Source organism: Hemicordylus capensis, chromosome 2, assembly GCF_027244095.1.
Source record: "Hemicordylus capensis ecotype Gifberg chromosome 2, rHemCap1.1.pri, whole genome shotgun sequence".
Lineage (NCBI taxonomy): Eukaryota > Metazoa > Chordata > Lepidosauria > Squamata > Cordylidae > Hemicordylus > Hemicordylus capensis.
In genome coordinates, this window is record NC_069658.1 from 248,223,457 (window position 1) to 248,245,106 (window position 21,650).

Consider the following 21,650-nt stretch of genomic DNA (forward strand, 5'->3'; position numbering starts at 1 on the left):
ACAGCTATGTTAGAGTCTATTGAAAAGAAGCAAATAAATAGTAGTAGTGGTCGTCGTAGTAGAAGTAGTTAGCAGTATGTTTATTCTCACAACAACTCTGTGAGGTAGGCCAGGCTGAGAGGGAAGTAAGTGGCCCAGAGTCACAAAGTGAGTTTCATGGCCGAATGACGATTTGAACTTGGGTCTCCACGGTCATAGCCCAACCACTACAACTATTGCAAATCATTATATATATAAATACAAATACATATATATATATATATATATATATATATATATATATTCATATATTTATATACATATAGTGTGTGTGTGTGTGTGTATATATGATTTGCAATATATATATTATATATAATATGTATTACACACACACACACACACACACACACACACACACATATATATATATATATGGATATGGGAGACTATAGTGCAATTCTCACAATCGCCCTGGGCAGGCAGGGAGGGCGCAGGGTGAAGGCTGCTTCCCACTTACCTTCCCACCAGACAACCAAGCAAGTTGGCTTCAGCACACCTCCTGGGCGCCCACACGGACAGCCCTGCTCTGTGCAGCTCCATGAAGCAAGGATCATGGTGGAGGCATCTGGGGCCGGAACTCATTGTTCCGGCCTGCAGGGATCCCTCAGTGCAACGTGCAGCACGTGTTACCACAAGACTAACATAATTGGGGATTTCCCCCCTCAGACGGGTGCTCTAGGCACCCCTCTATGTGATCACATGATTCCCGGTAGCCATGTTAAGGGTGCAAGCCCTTAACCTTGGCTAAAAGCCGGGTTTATTAAGGGGTTTAAGCGGGAGGGGAGCGGAGGGATCCGCGAGGATCCCACCACTTCTCACGACCAGCCTAACCCTGCTTGAGGCAGGCCAGGCAGCATTAGGCTGCTCGTGAGAAAAGCCTCTGCATGTGTGAGCACTTCAAGATATCCCCCTTAGGGGATGGGGCTGTTCTGGGAAGAGCATCTGCCTGCTTGCATACAGAAGGTTCCAAGTTCCCTCCCTGGCAGCATCTCCAAGATAGGGCTGAGAGAGACTCCTGCCTGCAACACTGGAGATGTCACTGCCAGTCTGTGTAGACAATACTGAGCTAGATGTATAACTCTGTATAAGACAGCTTCCTATATCCCTATGAACATCTTCCTAACAGATTATTGCAGGGCTGCTCAACTTCGGCCCTCATGCAGATGTTGGCCTACAACTCCCACAATCCCTGACTATTGGACACTGGCTGGGGATTATGGGAATTGTAGTCCAAAAACAGCTGGGGGGGGGCAAAGTTGAGCAGGCCTGGCTTATTGTTATACATTCCAAGCATCTTATTCTGATTAGAATTAATCTGCCGCGGGTCATATCTCCCTGATGCTGTGTGCTGCTACTCTTCTCATGCCTAAACATAATAACCTGTGACCAAGGATGTTCCCCTATCTTTATCTTGCTCCTGCTGAATTCAAATGCTCTGTATTGGTCAGGTCTCAGTAATTGAGCGCAACAGTGTTTTCCTGCAGTAACTTCTATGGTCAAATCCTACAGATGGCACACTTTACTATGTAAAAAAACAAAAAAAGCTTGAAGTTGTCCTAACTGTAAAGAAGGCACTGGAAATATTCAATCAGTTTCACAATAGCGGCACGAGAAGACACAATGGCATTTGGAAAACACGGACAGCCATTGTGGCACAATTCTATTGGCCAGGAATGACAAATGACATTGCGATATGGGTATGCAATCAATGAGATTTCCACTGCATTTTTCAATTCCGCATGAACCTTCTTCACCAAGACTGCCGTTCTGACCCTTTGACCCAGTGGCGACTAGTGAGGGCGCCATCAGGGGGCAGTGGGAGGCACCTTTCAGTGTAAATTAATAGGTGCTTACCTCCCACACCACCGCACCTAAAAGCTCTTCCCAGCAGTGGCGGGCCGCCCAGCACCCACAGTGGCAGATGATCGACTCTGCCACTCAGCTGGCTTCCACACATGCATGGAGGCCATACAAATGGTCTCCACCACCTGAGTGGTGGAGCCGATCTTCCGCCGCAGTGGGTGCTGGGCGGCACACTGCTGCTGGGAAGAGCTTTCAAGTGCAGCAGTACGGGAGGTAAGCACCTACTAATTTACACTCAAAGGTGCCTCCCCGGACCCCAGCGGCGCCCACACCAGCCACTACTGCTTTGACTTGGGGAGGGGGTGGTGGTGGCAAAGAGCATGCACTAAGCATTTGTACCATTCCTTGATATGCGTTATATCCATCTGTCATCATGCCCCACCATACGAGTAGAACACAGCATTTGACGCAAGTGAAGGTCCCCTATAGGTGGTGATAAGCCAGCATGTAGTCAGAGGGGGAGCTTTGGCAGCAGCTCCTGACTTAAAAGTGTTTTGGTGGCGGGCAGGGGATGGAAAAACCTATAACTCTAATGGAGGGAAAATATGACTTTTTATTCCCCCTCACAGGTGTCAACATGTGATGTCTGTCAGAAAACTGATGTTTCTGTACATAGTGACACAGAGTTGCAGAGTCCCACAGAAAGTACCCATAATATCTCATTAGATCTTGTAGGCCAAACATTGGTTTGTGATCCCTTGGATGAGGTTAGTGCAATGTGTTAATCTTTCCAAACATAGTTCTAGGGATGTATTTGCTGTTCTTTTCATTTAAATGGCAGGCCTAGTTGCCAATTTCTAGTCATAATTAGATCCCTCCTTTACTCCACTTACTTCAAGATAATGTCAGTGTTGCTCACCTCCATTATTTTCATCACAGCAGGCCTATGTGGTTGGTTAGGCCTACAAAGTTACTATCCTAAGTAAGTAACATGACTGTATTCAGTCCGCATATACAGGGGGACCTCATTATCTGTTGGGGTCCCGTTCCCCCATATTACCGCGGATAACAAAACCATGTATAATGAGCCATTGAGTCTATGGGAACACAGGGATTAGGTTCCTAGACTAAAAATAAAAAAAACCCCACAGAAATGGGCCAAATAAAGTGCCCTACCATGCCCCACAGGTCTCCTGGCATCCTGCAATCCCCCCAAAATGGTCTCCAAAATCACGGGGGTTTTCCATGCTGAAATGAGCCACAAAATGGCTTCCACAGATAAAATGGTTACCAGAAATGACACCCTTTCATATCCACAGATAATGAAACCGGGTGTCAATTAGACACCTGTGAATACGTGAAACCGCAGGTATAGAATCCGCATATAACAAGGTTCTCCTGTAATTAAACTGTTGCCTAGAATTAATAGTGAATGCCTTTGGTTCACCATTCAGGTTTTGAAACCATGGCAGCTACTAGGAATGGATGTCCTGGGACCGTTTCAAGAAACACAACAAGAAAAGAAGTATATCTTGATTGCCATTGATTATTTCACCAAATGGCTGCAAGTGTATCCACTGAAAGACAAATCAGAAGAACCAATAGCACAACACATAACTCATCTCATCTACATGTTTGGATGTCCAAAATATATCTTGACTGATCAAGCACCAGAATTCAACAACAAGGTAATGTGTATCTGAGAGTATTTGCAGTATTACACTGATAATTGTTGAAACTAGTTCTTTGCTTCATGTTTGCAGATGGCACTGGTGACTGTTACCCAGCATTCTGAAACATTTTGACATCACTGACACAATCAAAAACTGAGTAGAAGTGTCCTACCCAGGTTTGGGAGCAATGTGTGCTACCAATTTTCAGTTGCGTGGGAGCAAACAACTAGGTAGGAGGAGGGAGAAATGATTGTGTGGAATCAAGGCAGGAGGAAAAGCTAGGTAGGATGTGGGTGCTTGCCCCTCACCTCTCCTCTGGGGCTGCCTATATACTTTATGCACCAAAGAGAGATATGTCACTCTTCAGTGGCGGAGCGAGACCACTGGCGGCCTGTGTCCGGCGGCAGCGGTGGCCCTGCTCACCCCACGCCTTGCGTCTGACGTCAGACAAGGGGGCATGTTTTGGGCCGCGCTTGCAGCCCCTGATTGGCGATGGCCTGGGTTCTTTGAACCCATTTGCCCAGTGGTAGCTCCGCCCCTGGCCCTCTTCTACCTAGCTTTCACACCCAGCATTTGACGAAGGCAAGAGGAAAAGCTGTCCTACCCAGCTTTTCCTCCTGCCTTGATTCCACACAGTCACTTATCCCTCCTCCCACCTTATTGTTTGTTCCCACACAACCAAAAATTGGGAGACACACTGCTCCCAAACCTAGGTAGGAAACCTGTCCTACCCAGTTTTCAGTTCTGTGAATTACCTCTTTGCTTTCTTACGCTATTTTAGTACTGCAGGTAACTGCAGAATAGCTCAGTGGGAGCACGTCCTCAATTCATTGCCCATAAAATGTACAAAAGGGTAGTGAAGAGCAATGTCCTCTGTAACAGAGATTCCTGGATGTTAGGAACACAGGAATATAGGAAGCTGCCTTATACCGAGTCAGACCATTTGTCTGTCTCGCTCAGTATTGTCTCCACTGACTGGCAGCTGCTTCTCCAAGACTGGAAGCAGGAATTTCTCTCAGCCCTATCTTGGAGACACCAGGGAGGGAAATTGGAATCTCCTGTATCGGGCAGCAGCGATATAGGAAGGTGCTGAAAGGCATCATCTCATACTGCTTGGGAGATGGCAGTGGTAAACCAAGGAAACCACATAGCTCTGTGGAAAAAGACATAGAAAACCACATAGCTCTGTGGTTGCCAGGAGTCAACACTGACTCGATGGCACAACCTTTCCTTTCCTTTACCACAAGATTAGCTCTCTCTCTTTGTTGTTGATGACAGCTCCCATCATCACCAGCTTAAATGGCCTTTGTCAGGGGATTATGGGAGTTGTAATCAACAGCATCCAGGAGTCCCTGTTAACAAGGACTACTGATGATGAGGTAATCCTTTTCTCCTTTCGTACTGTGCTTTTAAAGGCCAAATCCCTCATTTTATGCAACAAAAACTTGAGGGCTACCTGGTGTGCATTTCCAAGTAACATGTAGTTAGGCTTACCACCCTCAAACTCTCATAACAAGACAAAACAAAGAAAACAGGCTACGTGTTAAAGTCACTGAATGTATATCATAAGATGCACAGGGAATGAATATGATATATTCAACAAGTTATTTGTGCTGTTTCTTGTGCACAGATGATCACTGGGTTATGCCAGGCTTTGCAAATCAAGAGGAGCTTCACGGCTGCCTACCAGCTAAAAATAAATGGACTGCTTAAAAATGCCAGTAAAACAATCAAACGGTAATATTCTTTTCTGAAGAAAAGGTATAACAACTCATGAGCTCTGCCCTGGATCAATCACCCTTTTTTCCCCTTGCAGATCTATAAGATATATGATATCTGATAAGGTTGATGATTGGGATGAATGTATTGCCTTTTCGATGAATTCAAAAACGCACTGTACTACCAAGTTCTCTCCCTTTAAGCTCTTACTTGGACGTGAGGCAAGGTATCCTTCTGAAGATCACGAATATGTGGTGAGTATTTCTTTCAAAAGGTAGGAATGTTATTCAGCCTTTCCATTTTTAGTAAGGGATTTATGAGTTATATCACAGTTTTCGAACAAGGAGCCATTTCGAACAAGGAGCCATTGCAAATGTATTTCCATTTTTGCATTTCTATCCCACCCTTCCTTCAGGGAGCTGAGAGCAGTCTACACACTTACGTTTATTCCCACAACAACCCTGTAAGGTAGATTAGGCTAAGAGATAAGTGATTGGCCCAGAGTCACCCTGTGAGTTTAATGGCCAAATGAGGATTTGAAGTCCCTGGTCCTGGTCCAACACTGTAACCACTACACCATGCTTTTTTCCATGACGAAAGCTAACTTGCAGTATCCCTTTTTTACAACAGGAAGGTAATGTCCAATGCACTGATGATGATATTGCCAAAGAAGTGAATCGGCGTGCCACAGAATTCCATACACTAGTGGAAAAAGTAAAGGGAAACATTAAGAAAGCAGAAGAAAGAAGGAAGAAATGTTATAGGGAAAGACAAAGATCCAAATATGGTGTGCTGAATTACTCTGTGCTGCTTAAGAATCCCAGGAAGAGAACCAGGATGGCTGGTCAGCTTGAACAAGACTAAAGAGGGCCATATATTATAGATAAGCTAGATGGGAGAAAGGTTAATCTACAAACCCTTAAGGGAACAATATTAAAAACAACATACAACATTTCTTCTTTGAAACCATATGAAGACTCCATTCATGTTCCAGGAGACCATACATATACCATGTTCTGGAGAACCATACATTTGGGAACGTATCTGTGAAGACACTGACACCAAAAGACAACCCTCGGGCCATGACAAACTACAAGGACAAGATGCAGCTGTATGAACCAGGTACTGTGGAAGAGGCTACAGAAGAAAGGGTTAAGAAAGAAGGACTTAGAAGTGCATATTTCCCTCATTCCCTCAATAAGGTTACAATATATAGACATAATCAAAGTTGATAATGATACATGTAAATATAACTGAAAAGAAAAGAAAAGGGTGGGGGGAAGGGGAAAAACCATTAACACAACTTAACATAATAGGATACAACCGTGCAGGAGGGGGGAAAGTTTGTTTTTTAAACCCACCTTCTTCAAGGATATTTGACTTGTATTTCAAAGCATAAACAGTTCATTAAAGTTCGACCAAATTGCTAAGAATTCCTCTTCTTTACCTTGCCAACAGGGGTGGGTGGGGGTGGGGGAATAACCCAGTTCAAATGCTGACAAAGATTAGAACACATATCAGTGTTCTGATCAGTGTTCATACATCATATTGACAGGAATCAGAATGTGTACCTGACATGGGATGGGACAATGGAAATCCCGTTCTCCTGCTTCTGCTACCAATTTCTTTGATAAGCCTGTCCTTTTAAAACTCTGTACGTCTTTTTAAAACTCTGTCTTTTTAAAACTCTGTTGTACAGCTGTACAACTGATTTGCGCCATTTGTAACAATCCGTCTTCTGTAGCGGGCTCTGTTGTACTGAGCCACATTTGCAGTACACTAGACTTTTCTGAACTCACGCCAAGGTGGCTTATGGCCCACATTAAACCTAGATTCAAATGACTGTGTGAACAGGCCTACTCTGTATCGAACATATGCAAGGCTACAAACTTGGAGTAATCACTAGTGCTTGGATGCCTTTCACTTTACAGATTGAATGTCCATCCTTCAACCATTGGGCACACAGCACCTATTTATCTGCAGGGGTAAAAATGGATGTAAAAGGACAGAAGGTTGAGTGTGGCACATGCTACCGATCCTACACTTTGCATGCATTTCCTGCGTTTATTTGTTTCTGTACTCTTCCTGGTATTGTAAGATGCCAAACAACAATAAAGATACCTGAGTCTGGAAGAGCAAGAGAATATGAGGTCATGCACAAGACCTCGCCTGAGAGGGCGGGTGGGCAGGCTGTGGGGAAGGCAGGAGCTTGTCTGCCTTCCTCCAGATGCCCTCCTCCCTTCCATTGCACCACGCACCAACACGGGCAGTGGTACTGCGAAGGGAGATGCTAGGAGCAGGAGGACTTCCCTCAATGCCCTGGGGCACAAGTGTGGCTGCTCCCCCACCCCAGTTCATTGCCAGAAGTGGCAGTGAGACAGGGGGAAAGCCATTTAACCTGGGGATGATCACCCAGACTATTGCAAGCCCAGATTAAGTGAACCACATGTTCTCTTAACCTTGGCTAAACGTTAAGTTTGAAAGTGGGGCTTGGCGTGGGTGCAGCACCAGGAGCCAGGGTTAGGCTGCATGTGTGAATACCCTTTGTTTGACAAATTCTATGGATTTTAATAGGGGTAACTCCTCAGCCATATTTTCTGGGGAGTTTTAAATAGCACTACAATGTTCAGCTATGTAGGGCGTAGGCCAGGATCAGCCTGGCCAATCCTTTCACTGAAATGATTTGGGAAAGGCGTATTGTGCAGACTATCTGTGTGCTGGCTCTGTAACTACCTCACTGGTATGCCACCCTGTACCCACCATCACACTACATGCTAGAAGGGAGAGACAGGAATCAAGGCAGCTTTGAAGTCGAAACTGTTGAAGAGCCCTCTGCCATTTCCATGATTCTACATGGCACAGTGGGAAATGACTTGCCTAGCAAGGATGAGGTTGCCAGTTCGAATCCCCGCTGGTATGTTTCTCAGACTATGGGAAACTCCTCTATCGGGCAGCAGTGATACAGGAAAGTGCTGAAAGGCATCATCTCCTACTGCATGGGAGGAGGCAATGGTAAACCCCTCCTGTATTCTACCAAAGAAAACCACAGGGCTCTGTGGGTGCCAGGAGTCAACACCGACTCGACGGCACACTTTACCTTTACCCCAGTAAACATTTCTGATAAGGCCTGTAAGTAATGGCCAGTCCATCACAGAACTGTACCTGTCAGAATTCCTACCACCACCACCGCACCATGGTTGTGAGGGTCTGTCAAGGGCAGATATACCAGTCTGATACAGTGATACCCAGTCAAAAATTGGGAAAGGTAGGATTTGAGCTCAGGACCTCCAGTTTCATAAGCCATTCTTTTAGCCATTTAAAAGCCATCAGTTGGAATGGCAGCAGGACCTGAAGTTGGGACCTGCAGGTTCATAAACCACTCTCCTTTTGCTGATATCCTGCACTATAGTAGTTCCTCAACAGATGCTTGCCAGATGCTGCTTGAAATTTCAAACCATCGCATATGAAATATAGGAAGGAAAAAGAGGCTATTCCCATAGTCTGGGAAACATACCAGTGAGGATTTGAACCAGCAACCTCTGGCTTGCTGAGCAAGTCATTTCCTGCTGCGCCATTTTTACTTCACATAAATTAGTTTTCCTAGGACCAGGGTATCCATCTCCCCTCCCATGCTACCCTAAATAAAAATACAGGCTGATCTCCCTAGGGCAGATTCCTACTTAGCTCTATATACAGTCACCTCTAAAAAGGGTAAATAGGGGAAAGGTTGTTTGCTGGATCTTTACAGAATTGACTGGAAGCAGGCAGCACAGAAGTGAAATGGCAGGAGAGGAACTTGCATAGCATTTTCACTTCCAACACTATTAATTATTATTACTATGCTGCTGTGTAAAAATATTTTGATTTTTTTAAAATTAAAAAAAATCTCAAAACAGTGTATATAGGAAAAGGAAAGAGAAGCTGGTTCCCTGTCTCAAAAGGGTTTACAGTTTAAAAGGAAACACAAACAAGACACCAGCAACAGCCACTGGAATAGACAGCAAGCTGGGCTGAATAGGGACAGTCACTCACCCTCTGCCAAACGGAAGAAAAAGCTCACTTTGAAAGATGCCCCCTTGCCCAGTTAGCAGGGGTGATCCCCACACTGTGTGCCACAAGAGGGCCTGGAGATGGTTCCTGTTCCAAAGGGGCTCACAGTTTAAAAAGAAAAGCACAAAAGTGACACCAGGAACTGCCACGGGGGCGGGGATGTTATGCTGGTTTCAGGGCTGGCCCTGGGGTTTTTGGCACATTAGGTGAACTTGGACTCCCTCACCCACCCACCCCTGGCTTTAACCTGAGCTATGCTCATTTGCCTGCTCATTTGCCAGGACAGGAGAGAGCTCAGGATGGGGGAGGGAGTCAAGGAATGCAAGGCAAGGCTAGCTTTGCTTGCTTACTCCTTCTCCCCACTCTGTGCCACCCCACACTCCCTCCAGGAAAGAGAGTGAATGGGTACTCCTAGCAAGTAAAAATGTCTGTGGTTGCCTAGAAAGGGAAAGGGAGGCATGTAGCACACACACACCCCTCCAATAACTGGCGTCCTGGGCAACTGCCTAGGTCTGCCTAGTGGATGGACTGCACTGGCTGGTTTGACTGAGGACAGATGCATGTATACAGAGAGAGAGAGAGAGAGAGAGCCTTGTGATAGACAAACACATTTATTTATGATTCGAGGCTTTAAAAGTTATTTTTTGTGGGGCTGCTATAATAACAGAATAAGAACTCCCATTTCCATCCAAGTCTGCAGGGCTGAGAGGCTGTCTCAAGCTCACGGCCTCCACACAACATGTTCTTAGGCAATCAGGGAACTATCCCTTCTTTGGCCAGTCATGTAGTTTTTTGGGTCACCTTTCTGGGGTTGTCATCATCAAGAAAAGTGGGTCAGCTTCAGAAACCCACAAAAAGAGAAACCTGAACGTGGTTCTCATCTGCTTCCATCCGCCAGCAGCACCCAGGCCACCCACAGGCTTCTGCTAGCTGACATCATCCACCGACCTCTGCTGCCAAGTTCTACAGGCTTCTGTTCACAAACTGAACCACCTTGGACTAGGACTGGGGAGACCCGAGTTCAAATCCCCATTCAGCCATGATCCTTGCTGGGTGACTCTGGGCCAGTCACTTATCTCTCAGCCTAACCTACTTCGCAGTAGGTGGTTGTGAGGAGAAACTTAAGCATGTAGTACACCGCTCTGGGCTCTTTGGAAGAAGAGTGGGATATAAAATGTAATTAATTAATTAATTAATTAATTAATTAAAAATAAAACATCCACCGGTTGGCCTGGTATCCCTCCAACACACCCTTGCACACCAGAATGCTGCCTCTCCCCCCCACCCAATAATCAGCTGTTTGACAGGTGGGCAGGGCAGGCTGAGGCAGAGTGCTGTGCACACACACCTGCTTGCTGCCTCTGTGCCTGCCTACCTGCCCTCAGTCCAAACCGTGTCAATAGAAAGCTTTCCTGAACACTCTGATTGTGTGTTTGATCATCTACACCTGGCCAAACTGCTCGATTGGTGGGGAGTGAGAGACACACCCATTGGGCTTTTGATCTGTCGGCCTTTATTAGACTGGGCTGCAGCCAGAGACAGACCTGAAGGTAACTGGAAGACAACTGTGGTGGGGTAAGGAGTTTTGCATCTGGCTGTTTTGTGCCACTTTCCTTCTGAGTGGGAAAAGGGTCTAGCTGAGGCTTTTCTGTGTTTCCCCCTTCCTCTTTGCAACCTGTTTATCTTGAGCTCAGTCTAATTGTGTGTTTGATCATCTACACCTGGTCAAACTGCTCAGTTGGGGTGGGTGGGGGTGAGACACACCCATTGGGCTTTTGATCTGTTGGCCTTTATTAGAGTGGGCTGCAGCCGGAGGCACAGTTGCTGGTGCAGGCCCCCTGAAACTGGCTGCCAAAGGGGGCTGGCCTTTGGCAGTGGCCTTCAGGGGTGGGACTGAGGGATGGGGCTGACCCATTAACTTGAATGGCTGGAAGGAAGACTCCTGCACACTTCATTGTTATTTAGTTAATAAGTATTTAGTTAGGCCTGGTACAGGTATGTGTTTTGGGATGAACAGAGATGGGGGATGACCCTGAGGCTGCTATACCAGTGGTGGTGGGGAATTGATGAAGATATGGTGTTGGAAGGCCAGCAGGCCATTATAGTTGAAGGGGATTCAGAAACCTAATTGCTGTTTTCCCCTTCCAGCAGGACTACCACCTCTTTGATTCAGGAGAGCAATGCCACCCACCCACAGAACCTCACCTTAGTACTCTGTAATGCCAGGTCGGTTCAAAATAAATCTGAGGCAGTCCATGACTTGATTGTGGATGAAGGAGCTGACCTGGTATGTATTACAGAGACCAGGGGCCTAGCTAGGGGAGAGAGGGCCCGTGTTCATCCCTCTCTCTGGTGGCCCCCCAGAGTGAGGGAGACAATGAAGAAAATAGGGAGTGGTAGAGCTGGAGGGCCCTCAAGAGCTGGGGGCCTGTGTTCTCTGAACCCTTTCACTCAATTATAGCTACGCCCCTGACAGAGACCTGGTTGGGAGAGGCTAGTGGTCCAGTTTGGTCCCATCTTTTCTCACAGGCAGGGCTGGATTAACCTCTTTGCCGCCCATAGGCAAAGAGGTTTTTTTGCTGCTGGGGGTGAGGGAACCTCTCCCTTCTGTCTATAAAACTTGCCACTGCTGTGGCGCAATGTCAGTGGCTCGTGGCTGACTGCAAGGAGGGTGGATTGAAGTGAGGAGGGAAGACTACCCCCAATGGCGGCCAAAATGAGGAGGAAGTGCTAGACTCGGGCTCTCGGGAGCCCAGCCCCTTTGCATCACATGGGCCCAAGCTCCCAAGAACATGAGCCAGCGCTTCTTCCTCATTTTGGTAGCTGTTGGTTGCCTGACCAGTGTTTCTTTAGCATTCTCTCCCTTGCTGGAGGGAGAGAAAGCAAAATAGGTGATCACGGTAGCAAACAGCTGCCTGAAATGAGGAAGAGTCCTCACCGAGCGGTGAATGAGCCAGGTGACGGCTGCCCCCTGGCAAGCAAGAGGTGGGTTTCACTGGAGGGAAGAGGCCGCTGCTGCCACCACCATGGAGAAATCTTGGAAGGGTGGCACTTTAATGTAAAAAGTTTTTTAAAAGGGGGGGGTAGTCTTTCCTCCATGCCCCAATCCACCCTCCTTGCAGTCAGCCACGAGCCACTGACACTGTGCCGTGGCAGCAGTAAATTTTATTGATCAAGGGGAGGGGTTTCCCCTCACTCACCGCAGCCCAGAGGCACAGCAAAATTTGAGGAGTGGCAAAAGTTGCTGCTCCTCAAATTTTGCCACCATAGTCAGACGCGTCTGCTGCCTCTGCCTTTATTCGCCATTGCTCAGAGGGTTGCTCCATGGTAGAGCAGGTGTGGTCAGGGAGGTGGGGTGGCTGTGGTCTATAAGATTACCATCTCCCTTGCCAGGATCCCTGGCAGGGATTTGGCCTATACTGAAAGTGTGTACCTAAGCCTTGGGACCAGGGATAGACTGGGACTTCTGCTGGTGTACCAATCGCCCCGCTGCCCAGTGGAGTCCCTAATTGAGCTGACAGACCTGGTTGCTGAGTTGGCATTGGAGTCGCCCAGGTTGTTGGTGGTTAGGGACTTTAATGTTCATTTTGGGACTGGGTTGTCGGGGGAGGCTCAAGAGTTCATAGCAACCATGACAACTGTGGGTCTATCCCAGTTGGTCTCTGGTCCAACACATGATGCTCATCATATGCTCAATCTGGTCTTTTGCGCCAATCAGGGAGGTGTTCCATGGGTGGAGACTCCTGTCATTTTCCCATTGTCATGGACGGATCACCATCTGGTTAAAGTAGAACTTACAGCCATGACCCACCTCTGCAGGGGTGGACGTATTAGATTAGTTTGCCCAAGGAGATTATTGGATCCAATAGGATTCCAAGAAGCCTTGGAAGGGTTTAGGGTTGGCTCTGCTAACGATTCTGTCGATGCTCTGGTACAAAAATGGAATAATGAACCCACTAGAGCTGTCGACACAATAGCTCCTAAGTGTCCTCTCCGATTTGCTTTAAAGACAGCCCCGTGGTGCTCAGATGAGTAACAGGAGCTGAAGTGGCAAGGTAGACTATTAGCACACAAGTGGAGGAAGACTTGGTGTGAGTATGATCGGGCAAAACACAGAGCACATTTGAAGACCTATGCTCTGGCAGTGCAGGCGGCAAAGAAGCAGTTCTCTTCTGCATGCATTGCTTCCACAAATTCACGTACAGCTGAGTTGTCTAGGGTTGTGAGGGGGCTAGTATGTACTCACTCCCCCTTGAATTTAAACTTGGAACCATTGGTCACTTGCTGTGACATCTTTAAAGACTTTTTTGCAGATCAAATCTCTCAGATTCGTGCTGAGCTGGATTCCACATACTGCAGAGTCTACTGTGGACGTGTCTAGCAACTCCTCTTATCGGATTAGATTGGATCATTTTCAGTTTGTGACTCCTGAGAAAGTGGACAAACTGCTTCAGACTGTGCATCCTACAACCTGTTCTCTTGACCCTTGCCCAACTTGGCTTATTGCATCTGATAATCATATTATCAGAAAGGGTCTGGTTAATATTATAAATTCTTCTCTGAGGGAGGGCAGGATGCCTCCTTGCCTTAAGGAGGCTATTATTAGACCATTTTTGAAGAAAGCTACGCTGGATCCCTCAGAGTTAGATAATTACAGATGTGTTTCTAATCTTCCATGGTTGGGCAAGGTGATTGAGCGGGTGGTGGCTCTCAGCTCCAGGCAGTTTGGGATTATGCAGATTATCTAGACCCATTTCAAACTGGCTTGTGTGTGGCTCTGGGATTGAGACTGCCTTGGTTGGCTGATGGATGATCTCCAACTGGCTATTGACAGTGTGACTCTGCTGGTCCTTTTGGATCTTTCTGTGGCTTTTGATACCATTGACCATGGTATCCTTCTGGACTGCCTGAGGGAGGTGGAATTGAGTGACACAGTTTTACAGTGGTTCCGCTCCTACCTCTATGGCATATTCCAGATGGTGTCACTTGGAGACTGTTGTTCCGCTAAGTGAGAACTGATGTGTGGAGTCCCACAAGGCTCCATACTGTCTCCAATGTGCTTTAACATCTACATGAAACTGCTGGGAGAGATCATCAGGAGGTTTGGTGCTGGGTGTTGTCAATATGCTGATGACACCCAGATTTACTTCTCCATGTTGACCTCATCAGGAAATGGCATATCTTCCCTAAATGCCTGCCTGGAGGCAGTAATGGGCTGGATGAGGGATAACAAACTGAAGTTAAATCCAAATAAGATAGAGATACTGACTGGTGGGGGGGGGGGCGCAGGACCTTAGAGATGGTTTAGATCTGCCTGTTCTAGACTGGGTTACACCCCCACTGAAAGATCAGGTACGTAGCTTGGGAGTGCTCCTGGACACACAGCTTTCCCTGGTTTCTCAGGTTGAGGCAGTGGCCAGGAACGCTTTTTATCAGCTTCATTTGATACATTAGCTATGTTCATTTCTAGAGGTGAATGACCTTAAAACAGTGGTACATATGCTGGTAATCTCCAGACTTGACAACTATAATGCACTCTATGTGGGGCTGCCTTTGTACATAGTCTGGAAACTACAATTGGTAGAGAATGTGGCAGCCAGATTAGTCTCTGGGACAACACAAAGGCACCACATAACACTGATTCTAAAAGAACTGCGCTGGCTGCCAATATGTTTCTGTGTGAAATACAAAGTGCTGGTTATTACCTATAAAGCCCTTAATGTCTTATTTGAGAGAGTATCTCCTTTGTTATAATCCCTGCAGCCTGTTACAATCTTCTAGAGAGGTCTGGTTACGGTTGCCATTGGCGTTGGCAACCTGGGACCAGGCTTTCTCTGTGGCTGCCCCAGGGCTTTGGAATAAGTGCCCTGCTGAAATAATAATAATAATAATAACAACAACAACCCCCAGTGAGGCACTACCTTGGTGTGGTTGTGGGGCTTGTGTGCTCTGAGGAAGGTGAGAGCTATGCCAGAGGTCCAACCATACTGGACAGGTCTCACCAGAGGAGCCAGACAAGGAGTGCCTCTCCCATCAACAATATGGTGAGACGTAACTTTAATAAATCTATACCGGATCGGTCGTTGCCCGGGTCAACAAGGACCGCACCAGATGCTATAGTCCCTGGACATCTGGTGGGTAGCAGGACTCAGGATCTTAAGTTGAGCAACCAGGGCTGGAGACAGCAAAGTTACTGGAAGAAACGTAGCTTAACCGAAAAAAAATACGAAAAATGCCAACAAGGAAATAATGATCTGCTATTACAAGTCTAGTCCAACTAGAAGAGGTTATTTAAAAAGAATGTACCAAATTTGGAAAGAGAAGCATCCAGACACAGAAATAACAGAACAAAGGCTTGCAGACCAGAGAAGATTCATAATAAGAAATAAAGTATTCACAGGAGTTGAGCTGGAAGAACTGCAAAGAGCAACACAGGCTCAAGATATGGAAGAATTATCATCACCAATTGAAGAAGTTGCTCAGGCACAGGTGGAGGAGGTGTTGGAAATCGAGGATGCCACTGTTGCTGAACTGTTTCAAAATCAAAACCAGGCAATCTCCCCTTTGCTTTCACCTAAAAAACCCGAATGCCGTTTAACAGAAAAGCAACAAGAACTAAAGCAAAAAATAACTGAGCACATGAACCAAACAACCACCAGGGTTCGACTTCCAGCTCTAAAAACAGTTGCCAAAAAATAACTTGCTCAGGCATTAAAATGTCAATGCTGCACTTGCAGAAATAACCAATAATTTGCAAGAAACAAACCAACTAATGTACAATGCAGCAACAATAACAACACAAGAGCTCAGATATAAGATCAGTGGACCTGTCAAAAAAGAAAGCAGTACATCACCTAAATGGAAGATTAGATTAGAAAATAAAATCTCCAGGCTTAGATCAGATGCTAGTAAATTGAAAGATATGAAAGACAAGAAGCTGAAGAATGAAAACACCAAAAATACCACCTAGATTCAAGGAAAATTAGAGAAGTCCTGGAAATAATAAAGCAGCAAATAACAGCAGTGTCAAAGAAGATTAGCAGATATGAAGCCAGAACTACACAACACAGGCAGAATCTCCAATTCCAGTCGAATCAGAGATGTTTCTACCAAAGCATAGAAGGAGAAACTGCAAGAAACGTAGAAACCCCAAATAAAGAAGAAACAGTGCAATTCTGGGGGAAATTATGGGACAATCCAATAGATTATAATAAAAAAGCAGGCTGGATGAAAGAGGTCAAAAAATGTAACCAACAAATGCAAGATCTAATAATAACACCAGAATTAATAAGTGAAAGAGCAAAGAAAATTAAAAATTGGACTGCGCCAGGCGACGATGAACTGCATGGCTTTTGACTTAAACACCTAACAAGCCTTCATAAACAACTATTAAAACAGTTAAATAAATAATAATAAATTATTATTATTTATTCAATTTCTATACCGCCTTTCCAAAAATGGCTCAGGGCGGATTACACAGAGAAATAATAAATAAGATGGATCCCCGTCCCCAAAGGGCTCACAATCTAAAAGAAACATGACACCAGGAACAGTCACTGGAGAGTTTCTGTGCTGGGGGTGGATAGGGCCAGTTACTGCTACATACCCCTGCTAAATAAAGAGATTCACCAGGTTAAAAGGTGCCTCTTTGCCAAGTTAGCAGGGGTATGTAGAGCACCTCCAAAGAGCACCTGCTTCTCTGTTTTTCAGGAAGAACCTCAAGACCTTCCTGTTCTCTCAGGCTTTTAATTAGAATTAATCTTAATAATTTTTAAAACTTGTGTTAATAATTTTATTACTTTTATTGTCATCTATTTTAATTTATGACTTTTAAATATTTTAAATTTTAAACACTGCCTAGAGATATACATATAAGGCGGTGTAAAAATATGATAGATAAATAAATAACATGGGCAGCACAGTGTGCCTGCCATGTTTCCTACTATCGCAGCTGCTGCCTCCTCCTTGTCTCTGAGTGATGCCACCTCCTCCGCGTGCTTCCTGTGCCTGGTCTGGTGTGCACCCAAGCCATCCTCTTTGCCCTCTTGAGTGACAATGAGGGAACTTTCTGCTTCCGCTGCTCTTCTCTGCACTCCAGCCAGGTTTGATCAAGCTCTCTGAATGGGAGTTCTGCAGTGTATTTACTTTTTGACAAGTGCACTACTACTGCTCCATTGGGTTTGTGATTGGGGATCACTAGTAATTTATTATTATTATTTCTTGTTTACACAGTTAGACAGGTGTTATTGACTGGTTTGTTTTATCCAGACATCGAGTCCTTCCCAAGGACCTGGGATGCCAGAATTTTATTGTCAATTGTTATAGATATCGTCGCAGAATATAGGCTGTTCCCAGTAAAGTTGCTTTTTGTAGTTGGCTGATGGTGATTTCTGTGGCCCCTATGGTGTTGAGGTGCTCTTCAAGGTCTTTTGGAACTGCACCCAGGGCGCCAATGACCACTGGGATTATTTTGTCCTTTTTCTGCCACAGCCTTTCCATTTCAATTTGTAGATCTTTGTATTTGGTGATTTTTTCTATTTCTTTTTCTTCTATTCTGCTATCCCCTGGTATTGCTATGTCGATTATTTTGACTTGTTTTTCTTTCTTCTCGACTACAGTTATATCTGGTGTATTGTGTGGCAGATGTTTGTCTGTTTGTAGTTGGAAGTCCCATAATATTTTTGCATCTTCATCTTCTTCAACTTTTTCAATTTGATGGTCCCATCAATTTTTGGCTACAGGTAGCTTGTATTTTTTGCAGATGTTCCAGTGTATCATCCCTGCTACCTTGTCATGCCTTTGTTGTAGTCAGTCTGTGCGATCTTCTTACAACAGCTGATCAGGTGGTCCACGGTTTCATCTGCTTCTTTACAAAGGCGGCACTTGCTGTTTGTTGTGGATTTTTTGACTTTTGCTCTTATTGCATTTGTTCTTCGTGCCTGTTCTTGTGCAGCCAGTATTAAACCCTCTGTTTCTTTCTTCAAGCAATCATTCTTAAGCCATTGCCAGGTCTTGGTGATGTCTGATTTTCCACTTATATTGTGCAAATATTGACCATGCAGTGGCTTATTTTTCCATTTTTCTGCTCGGTTCTTGACTTGTTCGTTCCTGTAGGCCTGCTTTGTTTCATTGGTGTTGAATAGTTTCTTGCTATTGACCATTTGAAGTGCATGTTCTTCACTGTCCTTGATATATTCTTCAAGGCCTCTTTTCTCCTCCTCTACTGTTTGATGGACTTGCAGCATTCCTCTTCCACCTGAGCTGCGAGGGAGGTATAGCCTATCGACATCACTGCGGGGGTGCAGAGCATGATTGATGGTCATGATTTTCCTGGTCTCACGATCTAGCGTCTCTAGCTCTGCCTGGGTCCAGTCTATTATTCCTGCAGTGTATCTGATAACAGGTATAGGCCAGGTGTTTATGGCTTGTATGGTGTTCCCGCCATTGAGTTTGGACTTGAGGATTTTTCTAACTCTCCTGATGTATTCACTTCCAATTTTTCTTTTAACTTCGGTGTGTGCGATGTTATCAGCCTGGAGAATGCCCAAGAATTTGTAATGTTCTTTCTCTTCCAGGTTCTTGATGTTGCTTCCATTGGGCAGTTCTATTCCTTCTGTGTTTGTTGTTTTTCCTCTGTTCATGATTAATGCAGCACACTTGTCTAGTCCAAACTCCATTGCTATATCGCTACTGAATATACGGACAGTGTTTAGCAGTGATTCGATTTCTGACTGGGACTTTCCATACAACTTCACATTGTCCATGTACAGCAGATGGTTGATTTTACTGGATGTTTTAGATGTTTGGTATCCGAGGCCTGTTTTGTTTAGTATTTGTGAAAGTGGGGTCATGTCGATTACAAACAACAGAGGGGATAGTGAGTCCCCTTGGAAAATGCCTCTTCTAATGCTAACCTATCCAAGTGTCTCTCCATTGATTGTTAACTGGGTACTCCACATGCTCATTGCTTGTTTAATAAATATCTGAATGTTTTTGCTGACACCAGTTGTTTCTAAACATTTTAGTATCCATGTGTGAGGCAATGAATCGAAGGCTTTCTTGTAGTCAATCCATGCAACACTTAGATATGTTTTTCTTCTCCTGCAGTTTTCTAAAATCATTTTGTCAATCAGCAGCTGGTCTTTTGTGCCTCTGGTGTTCGGGCAATTTCCTTTCTGTTCAACTGGAAGCTGTTAGTTAATAAGTGTTGCATCACTTCATCTGCTATTACTCCAGTTAATAATTTGAACATGGTTGGCAGGCAGGTTATCGGTCTATAATTACTTGGAACTGCACCTTTTGCTGGGTCTTTCATAATGAGATGAGTTTTCCCAGTTGTTAGCCATTGTTCAAAATCACCTCCTTGCATAATGTAATTGAACTGTTTTGATAGTTGTCTATGAAGGCTTGTTAGGTGTTTAAGCCAAAAACCATGCAGTTCATTGTCGCCTGGTGCAGTCCAATTTTTAATTTTCTTTGCTCTTTCACTTATTAATTCTGGTGTTATTATTAGATCTTGCATTTGTTGGTTACATTTTTTGACCTCTTTCATCCAGCCTGCTTTTTTATTATAATCTATTGGATTGTCCCATAATTTCCCCCAGAATTGCACTGTCTCTACTTTATTTGGTGTTTCTAAGTTTCTTGCAGTTTCTCCTTCTATGCTTTGGTAGAAACATCTCTGATTCGACTGGAATTGGAGATTCTGCCTGTGTTGTGTAATTTTGGATCAGATACTGTTTGGTGTTTTCATTCTTCAGCTTCTTGTCTTTCATATCTTTCAATTTACTAGCATCCGACCTAATCCTGGAGATTTTATTTTCTAATATAATCTTCCATTTAGGTGATGTACTGCTTTCTTTTTTTCTTTTTTTTTACAGGTCCACTGATCTTGTATCCCAGCTCTTGTGGTGGTGGTGTTGCTGCACTGTACATTAGTTGGTTGGTTTCTTGCAAATTATTGGTGGTTATTTCTGCAAGTGCAGCATTGACATCTTTTAATGCCTGAGCAAGTTATTTTTTGGCAACTGTTTTTAGAGCTGGAAGTCGAAGCCTGGTGGTTGTTTGGTTCATGTACTCCGTTATTTTTTGCTTTAGTTCTTGTTGCTTTTCTGTTAAACGGCATTCAGGTTTTTGAGGTGATGGCAAAGGGGAGGTTGCCTGGTTTTGATTTTGAAACAGTTCAGCAACAGTGGCATCCTCGATTTCCAACACCTCCTCCACCTGTGCCTGAGCAACTTCTTCAATTGGTGATAATTCTTCTTCCATATCTTGAGCCTGTGTTGCTCTTTGCAGTTCTTCCAGCTCAACTCCTGTGAATACTTTATTTCTTATTATGAATCTTCTCTGGTCTGCTAGCCTTTGTTCTGTTATTTCTGTGTCTGGATGCTTCTCTTTCCAAATTTGGTACATTCTTTTTAAATAACCTCTTCTAGTTGGACTAGACTTGTAATAGCAGATCATTATTTCCTTGTTGGCATTTTTTGTATTTTTATTTTTTTTTGGTTAAGCTACGTTTCTTCCAGTAACCTTGCTGTCTCCAGCCCTGGTTGCTCAACTGAAGATCCTGAGTCCTGTTGCCCACTTGCCACCAGATGTCCAGGGACTATAGCACCTGGCACGGTCCTTGTTGACCCGGGCGACGACCGATCCGGTATAGATTTATTTAAGTTACGTCTCACCATATTGTTGATGGGAGAGGCACTCTTTGTCTGGCTCCTCTGGTGAGACCTGTCCAGTATGGTTGGACCTCTGGCATAGCTCTCACCTTCATCAGAGCACACAAGCCCCACAACCACGCCAAGGTAGTGCCTCACTGGGTGGTTGTTGTGGTTGTTGTGGTTGTTGTGGTTGTTGTGGTTGTTGTGGTTGTTGTGGTTGTTGTGGTTGTTGTGGTTGTTGTGGTTGTTGTGGTTGTTGTGGTTGTTGTGGTTGTTGTGGTTGTTGTGGTTGTTGTGGTTGTTGTGGTTGTTAACACATTTGTATATGGCCCAAAACTAAAGGGCAAACAAGTAGAAGGAGAATTTGCAAATAAGAAAATTCTCTATTCACATGCTTTTCAGTTCCCAACTACTCACATACACTGCTTGGCTTCACATTCACCACTTATCCTTGCATCTGTCTCATACACCCATACAGCAGGATTCTCCTCAACCACTTTCAAAACCTTCCAAGCACGCACACGTTTGCACACCAGGGCCTCGCATGGGGGAACAACTGACTTCCATCCACTACATGTTCTCAGTGGAGGCTCTTCACTTAGGGCAGGGTGGGCAATGCCCACCCCCCCAAAAGGCCAAAATGTCCAAAGAAACTAATAAAAGTGGTCCAAAAACAATAATAATAGTCAGCCATTCTGTCCTCTGC

General features: G+C 44.9%; 1 protein-coding gene across 2 annotated transcripts in view; it reads left to right on the forward strand.

The window, feature by feature from the left end:
* The first annotated feature begins 10,833 nt into the window (after positions 1-10,833).
* LOC128341835 (zinc finger and SCAN domain-containing protein 12-like) overlaps positions 10,834-21,650 on the forward strand; it is a 28,902-nt gene continuing 18,085 nt past the window's right edge. The window contains exon 1 of one of the 2 annotated variants that reach the window (XM_053288415.1): positions 10,834-10,859. The gene's annotated coding sequence lies outside the window, so the exon portion shown is untranslated. The remainder of the gene's footprint in view (positions 10,860-21,650) is intronic. The other variant, XM_053288416.1, reaches the window with a different exon arrangement.